The following is a 12,732-nucleotide window of genomic DNA, read 5'->3' as shown; positions in this document are numbered from 1 at the left end:
ATTTAAATTCTCACACAAAACTATACTGAGTAAATCAAAGCAATTTTGTCCACTTCTAAATAGTAATATTATGAATCAAACAGTTATAATTAAATTAATTCATTTCACTATCTTTAGTGCAGTTGTTACAGCCACTATTTCTGCTCGTTGAGCTGACTGTGGCCCTGTGAGTCTCTCTGCCACTATCATGTCAAAAGTTGTTCCTATCATTTGTCTTACAGCAAAACCTGATTGGAGTCCTTTATTGCCCTTAAAACAACAGCCGTCCGTAAATAACGTCAAGTCTGGGTCGTCCAGTGGTGTGTCGTAAAGGTCTTTTCTCTGAGTTTTCTTCCAAAATTCGCTGAGTGCAGCAATGGGTTTGTCCTTCCAACAGGCCCTCTGCCATGTTAATTCCTTCATGTATAAACAAAATGTGGGGTTGTGTCAGGACTGATTCAATCTTTCTCTGTCGTCCCCCTGTCATAGTAAATGCTTGGTTGGTTACGTACGGCATTGTACTGTGTGATGAACGTACTGTCAGCGGGTGATGTAACACAATATGAGATGTTTTCTGAATCAGGCGAGCTAATGCTGAAGCAAAGGCTGCACAAAGAGGATGACGATGCATAAAAGCAAACATGTCTTTCTCCTATCTCCCCCTTCTGATAAAGAACAGCAGAAACACTGCAGGTTTTTTTCAGAAACATCCAGAAAGAACATCTTGTTGTAGTCAGGAATGACAAGAGCCGCAGCTGATGACAAGAACTGTTTAAGCAGAACAAAAGAGTTTTCAGCGGCTGGAGTCCAAAAAAGAATATGTGACAGGTTTCTCATTCCTTTTTCATTAACTAATTGTCTGAGAGAATGAGTCAGTTCCGTAAAATCCGGAACATGATGTCTGGAATAGTTGCAAAGACCCAGAAAAGCCAACATTTGTTTGACATTTGTCGGTTTGGGATGGTGCAAGATGTCATCTTTGTCTGACGGAGACATACCTGTTCCATGTTTCGAGACGAGACGACCCAAGAAAGAAACCTGAGGTCGGGCAATTTGGAGTTTGCCTCTGGAGCACTTCAAAACTACCGAAGCCAGATGGCTCAAAAGGAGCTGTGCAGCTTGAAGGCAGTACGCCTCGGATGGTGCAGCTAGTAGTAGATCATCCTCATACTGCACCAAAAGAACATCCGGAGGAAGTTTGAGAGGTGACAGCAACTGTCGAAGGTAAGCATTGAAAAGGCCAGGAAACAACACAAAACCTTGAGGAAGCCGGGTGTAGGAGTAACACTCATTATTCCACGTAAATGCAAAATACTTCTGCATAGACAGGTCAAGAGGAATACAAAACAATGCATTAGCAAGATCAATGCAGGTAAAATGAGTGTGTAAAGGAGTGATTTGTGACAGAGCCGAGTGAGGATTGGGCACCAGCAGTGTAGGGGTCATAACTACAGCATTAATAGCTCTTAGATCATGCATCATTCAAAATTTACCAGTATTTTTCTTTTCTACTGGGAGTATAGGAGTATTGTAGTTAGACCTATCAATTTTGCAAAGAACCCCTGCTTTTAGTAACCCTTCAATAGTTACTGAGATGCCAATTCGTCTTTCTTCCTTCATGGGGTACTGTGGTACCCAAATGGAGTCGGGTTTAATTTTAAAAGTTACTGGAGTAACATTACATAGGCCCACATCAGTAGGGTCAGTAGACCACAGTGTAGTAGGTAAGGATTGCAACATGTCACCAGCAAGCCTGTCAGATGTTTCCCTTCCATGATGTCGGTCCAAAAGTTGGTGTTCTAAAACAGACATGGATGCGAATAAATCAGATTTAATCCAATAGGCATCAAGAGATTTGGAATACAGCAAGTGTGTATGTAAAGAGGGTTGCCAATCAGTTGCTGTTGTGCAAGACAGGACAAATGGACCCAAATCTTTCGCCGTGTGCTGGGATGACACCATCAGGGAAACATGAGGATGACACGGAGGCATAGATGGATCAGGTGGATTTGCCATCCTATACCATTGTGATTGTTCTTCAGTCAGAGCAACTGAATAAGCCACAACGGGTTTGCCTGCAAACAGATCACCCACACGCAACTCCCAGGCGTTGTCATCAATCGGTCGAAACGCTTCACTGTACATCTCATCACCATATCTGTCATAGAAAAGAGTGCAATGCATACATTCAGATACCATATCATACGACCTAAGATTACGAACCCAAGAAGACCAAAGAGTCCAAAAATTCTCAGCATCCCTCCAGCCGGAGGAATCAGTGTCAATCTTTGCCTAGTAGATGTCAGCAGTGGCGCAGGTCATGAAGTGTTGAGGCACCACTGGAAATTGGGTGGAGACGTTGGAGGCGGAGTCACCAGCGCAGTAATAAGTATGTCCATCTAGAAACTGAAGAGTGAGCCCGTCCGGGCTACACTGGATCAACGGAGCAGTCCTTATGAGAAGATCTCTTCCCAAAAGATTCACTGGACAGTTCGGTGCGTACACAAAGGAGTGAAGCAAAGTTTGTGTGAAACACTGGGTGTGTACAGGAGTTGTCATATGCAGGATAGTTTCTTCTCCCTTGAATCCAACTAATGAAATGTCATAATGGTGGAGTGACGAGCTCCAGTGTCGACCATAAATGGTAAAGAAGTTCCTCCCACCATCAGTTCAACCATAGGTTCCTGCAGACCTTGGCATGTGAATTCAGGGCCCCAACATTGCGGAAACTGTCCACCAGATGGCGGCAAGAACTGCTGGTTTGGCACAGGCGGATACTGCTGCTGGGGTGGAGCTTGGCGCTGTGGAGCGTTCTGTGAATAACGAGAGAATTATGAGACAGCCACCGGGTGTGGTCTGCACCGGGAAGATCAGGATTCACCTCCGTGGCCTGCACAACAGACTTAGGGACACCTTTTAGCACCGCTGTTCTAAAAACTTGCGAATAAAGCGCAGAGTCAGTCGGCAAGTGTCCAGTTTTCAAAGAATATTCTACAAGGGCACGGTCAATGAATGCCGCAGCCTCCTCGTCAGCTTTTGGAGTGAACAACAAGTCTGAAATAACAAGCTCAGGAATAGGAAACAGTGTATCAAGCGCCGAAAACAGTGTCAGGTATTTATTACGTGAAAGAGCCTCACCATCCATTAAAGAGGACATCCCTGAAATATTCATCAACACTTCTAGTTGAGAAAGAGGGCACGCCTGTGACAACAGCGCGCGCACATCCCCCGCTGTTAAAATCTGCCCTGTAGCCGCTATCTGCACAGATCTCAACCAATTCTCACCCCCCACCTGCATTGGGGGAGGTTTCTGCAACAACACACTTAAGTCAGAGGGCAAGTAAGGTTTATAAACCATGGCAGAGTTTCCTGTAGCGGGTCAACTTTTGCCATCATTGGGGCTTGAAAAATTGTCTGAGAACGTGTCACTGGTTTTTGGGGAGTACTGTCTGAGAGACGTCCGGTCATGCTTATGGCTTGAGTTTGGACAAGTGCAGAATCAGGGTGTGTGGCTATCACTGTCTGAACTGCACATTTTAGGTCGGCCAGCTGATTTTGAATATCTGCAATATGATAGCTGTTCATCAATGCACTAGAAGTTTCTTTAGCTATTTCCCGCTTTTGTTGCCTAAACAAGTCATCTTGTTCAGCCTTCAATATACGGTTTTGTTCCGTTAGTTCATTGTCAGCAGCTTTTTCAAAGCGTGTAAGAATTGTACGCCATTTGCTGCGAATCAGTTGGGGTACTTCAGAGTGTCTAGTCAGTTCCAAGCCGAGAGCTCTCACTTGGTTCAGTTTCTCCTGTGGTCCTTCATTCATATGCAACACTTTGTCCAATTTTTCCTCCAATTGTCTCACAGAGGCGGTTACGCCTGCTGCCAAGCCGTCAGCCGCGGCTTGTACCAAAGATTCTCGCAGCCGAGGGCTACTATCAGAACTGTCACCATTCCAGTCAACTTTGAGGCTTCCCCCATTTACAGTCAATATGGGGGCTTGCACATTTTGCAGCATCTGAAAAGCCTCCCCATATGGGGACTCAGTAAATGGGTTAACAGGCACAACCACACTTTCCGTCTACACACACACACGTAACAGCTATGCACTATACACTGATAACCATACAATTGACCCTGTTCATTTTATAACAAATAATAGTCCCTTAAAGTCACACACACCTTCTCACTCACTTTCTCGCACTCACTCATACACCCACGCACACACACGCACGCACACCATCCCCTCTCACACACTTATTCAGAATGGTTTGGTATTTGCCGTAAATTGAACCATTTCACTGTCCCTAAGAATTTTTCCCTTTATTGTGTTTTATTTATTATTTTATTTTAGTTACTTCATTGACGTCATTTTGTGGTACCACAGTTAAATAGGCCTTCTATTCATTCAAAAACATTGCTTATTCCCTCCCCAAAAAAAATAAATAAAATAATAATAACAAACAAACAGACAAAAATGTCCAAGCCTTAATTTCTCAGCAAAACAAGTATTTATTATTTCTAGGATTCCATAACGGAACGAAAATACCTTGGGTTTTACTCAGATTCCATCAAAACCGCTCAAACGTCTTATTCTCTTATTCCCCTTATTTCTCTTCACTCAGTCATTTCTTATGCGCTCATTTCTTCGTAACGTTACTCCGTATACAAGGACTTAGGTTTCTATGATTCTAAAACAGAACGAAATTGCCTTGTATTATTTAATGTCTTAGTAAAACTAAAAACAATGGATTTGCAATTTGTAGGATTCCATAATTAAACAGAACGAAATCGACCTTGTGTTTGAGATTTACTAATAACTGTTACCCAGATCTCATATATAATTTAGTCACAAATCAAATTAAAAGTCTCGGAGTATAGTCAACAGATAGAAAATCAACTAGGAGGATAAATGTTTGAAATTAATTAATTTAATTATAACTGCTTGATTTATAATATTACTATTTAGAAGTGGACAAAATTGCTTTGATTTACTCAGTATAGTTTTGTGTGAGAATTTAAATGTGGTCAGAAGGGCTTTCTCTTCACAGTACTGAGAGCAGAGCGAATGTGTTAATTAGATCCCTTTGTTCAACTAGGCACCAGCAGGTCTGCTCTGAAAAACATCTCAAACTGATTAATTACGGTAAGTGGAGATGTTTATCCACGTAGGGAAGTCCTGTCTGTTGAGAATGCTGCGACGGTTTTCGTCTGATAAATTTTAACTGCATTGTACATGAGATCTGGATGAATGGGTGTTTTCCTATTTTTAAATAACACGTACGTGGGGTCGAGCACTGTGAAAGTGCTGTCCTGTAAATTTATGCGCTGCTGAAGAAGCATTTTTTGACGACAGGATGAAGTAAGCGTTTTTATTTTGTTTAATTTTGTTCCGCTATGAAGGATTCGATAGACCATAATGGTTATTTTTATGAATTTTGAGAGGGATACGGATAGACGCGGGGGTTTTCTGCCGCTAAGCAATCTAGAGATTATGGTACGCGCCTGCTTTCATAGCAGTTTTATTTGGTTCAGGATGACGCAGTGTGTTTAATTTTACCTCTGGGGAGCATTCGATAGCACGTAATAAGTTATTTTAAAATGCGCGGCTGCTGAAAATTAAGCAGTATTAAGGGTACGGACAGGTTGACGCAGTGGGATTGGGTTTGTACCGCTGTCTGTTTGATTGAGAGATTACGTGATTCGTTATTTATGTATGTTCAATGTCTGTGATGTGGGTACGTTTTTGTGGTCGTCTGTGTTTGTTCTTGTGAAATTGTTTTTTTTTTTTGAGGTGAGGGATGAGTAACGTTGTCGAATAAATTTAACTTATTGAACTATCATACTACAAGTGAGACGTCACTGAATTGATAAATATTAATATGACTTGAATAGTATTATAACTAAAGTGGTGAATAATTAAAATAAATAATGGAGGGCGGTTTTGACCGCGACACCGAATGGTTTGACCTAAAAGTGCTTCCGGTTCATAGTCGGAATTTATTCTTGGATAAACAAGTTAAGAATGCTTCCGAGGTTGCAGTCGGAGCCATGCCCGAAAAACATCGACGAAAATTGAAAAAAATATTAATTGATTGGATGACGGCTAGCTGTGACAAAGGTTGGTTTCCACCGTTGACATCCGCGGTTTGCTTGGTATCTTTGATGAAAGTGGTGGAATTGGCATGCGTGAATAAACGGCTATCGCTGGACAAAATCGTACGGACGAAATTGTAAAAAAGTGGATCGAATGATGAGAAATGCTAGAATGTTGGCTTTGAGCAGTTCCGTTAAAGTCGCTCGGGTGGCTTTGATAGAAGCTGGTGATGATACAGTGGCTGATTTTGATGCTAAGATAACTTCTCCACCGGCGTATGCTGAGCCGCTCACAGGAGATTTGTTTGAAGCTATTAACCCGTTTACTGAATCACCGTACAAGACTGCGGTTCAAATGCTGCAAGATTTGCAGACGACGAATTGACAGAACAAACCCGTTTATTATTTTTTTAATGAATAAAGAGTGTGTGCGTATGTGCCTGCAAAAGTTTGAGAAGTTGGGAGAATTGTTGAGTAATTGTATGAGACCTAGATACCAAAGGTGGGGGCTACCCTGGTGGGTTGTGATTGTGAATGAGAAATGTGCATATTGATATTTTGTTTGTTTTTCTTCAATATCTTTAACTGTATGTTTGGTGTTGTTTTTGAGTAAGATAAGACTGGTGTGATAATGGCGAGTTTGCTGGTTTTTGTATTACTGTTGTGTTTTATATGACCCACTACTATGTAGAAGAGGTGGGGTTGATTAGTATTTTAGGAATAATTGACGGTTTGCTCGAAGTAGGAGTGTTGTGTTATTTTCGGCTTTGATCATTTCAGAAACTGATGCTAAAGTTCCAAAGCAGATGGGGGTTTGATGGCCCTCACTGGTTACAACCTGCGAACGGGATGCGCCCCAGCTGCTGATACGTTGTATTTGCAAGTATTTCTAGTAGCTATTTTGAAGGGCATTCCCAAAAAACAAGCTATGGTATAGTTGAAACATTTTTGAGAAAGCAGGAAGTGAACTATCTTGCTATGATCTCATCTTCCGTCTGTCGGTTGAGTGCATTGGATAAAGCAGGGGCATTCATTGGTCGGGTGAGCTCCCGGGAGGGCCGAAATGTGTCATCGGGTCCACGATTGCAGACAGCAACCTCCAGCATCTGGGTGGACGTGGCAGAGGTCAAAGAGCTTCACGCCGCAGCAAAGTCATTCCCCTGTGCCAACCGACAATCATGGTGCTCAATTCCACAATGCCCAGTGACTGTGTGCAAGCCTCGTTACAGAGACATCTCCCCTACGGCTGTTTTGACTCCAGTGAACATCGCAATGCCTGCTTTGAACATTGCCTGAAACATCCGCCACCCTGCCATCTGCTGGCCAGGACTGAACATTGACTACTCAAAGCTTGTGGTCTCGACTGGGATGCGACACCTCCGGTCATTGATATGGTACGCTGGTTGTATGCAAGGCATTTTAATGTGTCGGATGGGGAAATGTGATCTATAGCAAGGTATTTCAGGAAATTCAAAACAACATATGTGAATTTGAAATAGGATGATTGGTAAAATTTATTTCAATCTTAATTACTCTATTTTCCGTTACTTGATGATTATTGGGTTTAGCCTACTAAATTTTTGCCTATTTTCTTGGGAGAATCAGGTTCTGAATTGGTACAATGGGAATTTAATGAATAACAGCGAGTTTGCTGGTTTTTGTATTACTGTTGTGTTTTATATGACCCACTACTATGTAGAAGAGGTGGGGTTGATTAGTATTTTAGGAATAATTGACGGTTTGCTCGAAGTAGGAGTGTTGTGTTATTTTCGGCTCTAATTATAATATGTTTGTTTTACTCGTTGAGAAGGTAGATATTTGGGAGTTTTGTGTAATTCGTATCCTGAATTAGATTAATGTAGTTACCTCTATTTTTTCATGACCCCAAAGTCCTCACATACCAGTGTCTCAAATTGTATCTGTTTGTGCTCATTTTAATTGCAGTGACCTGAAGCTCTCTTGTTTACCTCACAATCGCCTGATTTAAAGTCTTGTGTTATTTACGACGTCTTTTGCGGAAAGCTATAGTCTGGTATTCCTTATTTATGAGCTACGGAGTCTTGGTGTGTCCTCCCTTTGATATACCATACGTGTTTGAAAAGATCGGAGTGGATCTTTGTCAAAGGGAGGGTGTGTACACAGGATAGTTCATGTGTAAGAAATTAATTAATGTAGATGAATTAGTAGATTAAAAAATGAAAAGGTTTTGAAGTGATAATCCACAGTCTGAATGTGAGAAATCTACAAATGAGGATCAAGCTGTGACAGAAAAGTAAGTTTGAAGCGGAGACAATAATGAAGCATATCGCCAAATGAAGGTAATTATATTATATATTTTATCTCAGAAACAATTGAAAAATTTAATGTTTGGAGCCCAGTGTTTGCAAAAGATTAGATATGATATGAATATATATGAGACTCTCCCCAGGGTGTTCACGTTCCGGCCGGGCGTGATGTTCTGGGTTGAGATTATATATAATTTGCTAGTAAAATGATTCCTTTCAGGATGGTTAAAGGCAGTCATGCAAATTTAGAACAGTAAATATCGTGGTAAAACATTACCTACTATTATATGAAACCCATTTGAAAAATAAATATTTACAAGCTCTTTCTGTTGTATTAATGAATGGGCGAATGTCAATTCAATCAAAGGCTGGGCTCTATTCCAATGTCACAAGAATATACCTTTTCCTGTTCCAACAGCGCAGGACCTACGGATCTTAATCAAATAACATTTACTAATCCCAACTAACAAAAACTATCAGGTGTTTTTTTTCCAAATAAAATTTATGTAGGTTTATGAGTGACTAACTGAAAATGTTCTGCACCCAGGTGAACTGGACTCCACGAGAAGACGGAGAGTACATCTTGTGCAGTTCGCTGCACAGAGAGGAGGGGGAGACGACATTCCACATCTGGTCAACAAGGCTGCCGGATCCATCCCAGGCTCATCAATCTCACCACCTCAGACTGGGAAAACAACGTCTACTGATCCAGTGTCCAGCTGCCCCTATTGGGGACATCATTCCACAACGATTGAGTCACATTTGCAGGCAATCTACCCTGGGGTTCTGCAAAAAGCTGACAATGTCATTGTCTCATTCAACAAAGAACAAACCAGAGATGGCTTCAAAGTGGAAACGCATCTCCGTCTGCCGATGCACCGCGACACTTTTTCTTGAACAACAACATTTCGTGTTAAGCCTCACATACACTATGCTTATTCCACTGAAAAATCTTTTAATGCATCAAATTGTTCTTTAATGCCATATGACTGCTAAACTACCTCCTCTCCTGCTAAAGGGATGTTTTAATGATAACTACTTCCCCCACACAACCATTGCTTAATGTTGCGCTTGCCGTTTGCGATGATGAAGATCCCCGCTGGAATTTTTCTGTGAAATTAATTAATTATTCTGTATGTTGGACTCTTTCAAGTCCAAAAGGAGGATTGAAATGAATTAATTTAATTATAACGGTTTGATTTATAATATTACTATTTAGAAGTGGACAAAATTGCTTTGATTTACTCAGTATAGTTTTGTGTGAGAATTTAAATGTGGTCAGAAGGGCTTTCTCTTCACAGTACTGAGAGCAGAGCGAATGTGTTAATTAGATCCCTTTGTTCTACTAGGCACCAGCAGGTCTGCTCTGAAAAACAACTCAAATCTTATCTGATCTCTGCATAACATCATTGTGAAAGGGGGAAGGGACATCTCGGTCGGCTCTGAAAACAACATCTTGGAAAGGAGGGGGAAGTTTGGTGACGTGTATTGATGTATCATGTGACTGTCTGGGAAGGAGAGGATTGGACGAAGAAGACGGGGAGGGGTTTGAAAAGTCACAGGAGGATATTAGTGACTTGCTCGGGGGAGGAGCGACACACATGCGGCAGAACAATGGCGGCGTTTGGCCGACTTCATGTGTCCATAAGCTTATGTGAAAATAAATCCTGATTTCACCAATCTCATTGTCTGAGTTTGATAATCAACATTATGAACACGGGAAAACAAAGATTCGTTTTCTAACAATGTCCTCTTACCTTTCAATTACTGTGGCGCCAGAAGTTCTGTCTGTTGAAAAACACCTCAACCAGAACCTACGTCTGGGTCACCATTTTGTTGGAGGACACTCTTTGTCTTCCGCGTGTTCGTTGAAGAATGTTGATTTTCTGAATACAGACTGGAGATCGGTGAACAGGTCCTTCGAATAATTTATTTTACAGAATATTCTGGACACAGCGGGTTTACAAAAGCACAGCTGCTCCTCGCCAGTGTCTTTTCAGCGGACTCCCAGCATTCTTATACTATCTTGAAAAAGTATTACAACGCCTCCTTTGCCCCCAAGCCCCTTGAATGTGACACAGTTGTTTGTTGATTTTTTTTTAACTACTGAAAGTTTATAATAATAAAGTTAGGTTTGTGTGAATGCCACATGTGTAAGCTCTAAGATGTTTTTGGAATTATGTTTTTACCTGCTTCAGGAGCTGAGATATCAATTATTTAGTAGGCATTGACAATATTGTTGAATATCCAGGATTCGGGGGGCTGGGGGGTAGGACTGCCGGTAACTTAAATTTCAACAGGTAAGCTGATTCAAAATTAGATGTGGTGGAAACTCAACTCAGACCTAGTTCACATGACATGCAAATTGAGGGAGTGGTTAATTAATTGAATTTTCTGTTGCTCAAATGGGAGTCAAATGGATAGTGCGTGAGAGCTGACTTAAGGTAAAGACAACCCAACCAAACATTTTATGCATACCAGTGGGAAAATGTCTTCCACAAGCCCGATTACAGAGGTTTGGTTCCAAATCTGTCCCTTTTGAACAGAGGTCAACAACCTTTCATCATCATAGAGCCATTTTGAATGTCTCTCAGAGAAAATAACACTGGAGGCCACAAAACCATTTTGACCACTAAAGTGAGGGTAAAACTACATTTATTGTTTGGTTTTATTTGTACCTAATTAGTAATAAATAAATAAATAAATAAATAAATAAATAAATAAATAAATAAATAAATAATAGCTGCATTTAACAAACAGGTTGCAGTCTGTTTCATGTTTGAACCATACTGAAAATAAAAATATTAAGGCTTAATGTTCCATTAATATAACATTCTTCCATGCTTAATGTGTGAATCCTAACCCTAAGTAAGACGTTTTGTTGAATATTTCCTTAAAAATCGATTCGGCCGCATATCAAATTGATTCAAGAAATATGTAATATCGCGATATATTGGCGAATCGATTTTTTCTAACACCCCTAAATAATAATAATAATAAAGTGTAATGTTGCATTCATTTATGAAATCAATGAACTGTTACAGAGAACACATTTTATTTCTGCATTTCACTTAACAATATCAAATGTATATTTGCAAAATAATAGTTAATTAAAATATTTATTTGACCTGGTCAATGGGATTTTTGGCAACATGGCAAGTTTATGCTAGTGTTTTTGGGTCAACTCATTCTCGCTTATATGCGTTCTTGCACCCTGCACTGTTAACTCGAATAAGTTAGCATAACTAAAAAAAAAGTTAGGTAATCGGTTGCTTTACTTTTTTTGAGTTGATCAACTCAAAAGTTAAAGTTTTGCAGAACTTTAATGGTTTGATTACACCAAGTTAATTTTTTTGATACATGGTTACTTAGAAGCTTTCTGTTACAGCAACTCCATTATTCTCACTTACTAACTTATAAATGTTATAAAACCACTGGATTAAGTTAACAGAAGTCCAAACCATAAGTACACTGAGTGTCCTCACGAGAATCCCGGGAATGCTGGAGCCTATCCCAGGGCTGTCTTCGGGAAGTAGGTGGTGTACACCCTGAACTGGTTGCCAGACAATCGCAGGGCACACATAGACAATCTAGGGACAATTCAGTGTTCAATTAACATACCATGCATATTTTTTAGAATGTGGGAGGAAACTGGAGTACCCGGAGAAAACCCACGCACAAACGTAGAGAACATGCAACCTTCAGCCAGGAAGGCCAGAGGGCCGGATTGGATCTCACAACCTCTGGACTAGGAGGCAGACATGTTAACCAGTTGGCCACCATGCCGCCTGCTATGAGCATATGTTTATAATTTAACATAAATTCCTATTAATTTATTTAAACCAGATAGGAAATGGAGAACAAATTATCATATACAATGTCAACTAAAGGGCTAAAATAAAATGACAAATTAATAAGTAAAATAAATTATGAAACATCAGCTACTTTATGTTTTTAAGTTACCCAAAAACTAGTATAGTTCAATTTAATCAAAACTTTTTTAGTACAAATTAGTCATAAAACACCAAAAAAAGTTAAGTTAGTAGTAGTTTTCATAAATCTTTGAGTATTGTGTACTTAGAATCTATTTGATTATTTTAAACGCTCGGGTTTACAGTGTGGTGCATGTTGTTTACAAACATTATAAAAAGGTCTCCATCATTAAATTATACATTAAATGTTCACACAATGACCGGTTCTGGTTCTACAAGCACGCATGATCCAACTGGTACGGGAACGGTAGAGTCAGGTCCAACCTGTTTAGATGAGGTAAGACACAAATACGTTCGATGTTCTTGAAGCAACTTCACAGTGCATGGTACAAGTTGTTGCTAAGGTTTACCAAGAGCACGGGCCAACAAATTTGCCTCTGCTGTTCA

At 40.3% G+C, this 12,732-nt stretch overlaps 1 pseudogene; it reads right to left on the bottom strand.

The window, feature by feature from the left end:
- Positions 1 to 1,127: 1,127 nt before the first annotated feature.
- Positions 1,128 to 2,657, bottom strand: LOC147170441 (uncharacterized; annotated as a pseudogene).
- Between the last annotated feature and the right edge of the window lie 10,075 nt (positions 2,658 to 12,732).

The sequence above is a fragment of the Leptonotus elevatus genome, chromosome 7 (genome assembly GCF_054856555.1).
Source record: "Leptonotus elevatus isolate MCC_2025b chromosome 7, RoL_Lele_1.0, whole genome shotgun sequence".
Lineage (NCBI taxonomy): Eukaryota > Metazoa > Chordata > Actinopteri > Syngnathiformes > Syngnathidae > Leptonotus > Leptonotus elevatus.
Note: the sequence above shows the minus strand (reverse complement) of the source record. Positions and strands in the feature narration are given on the sequence as shown.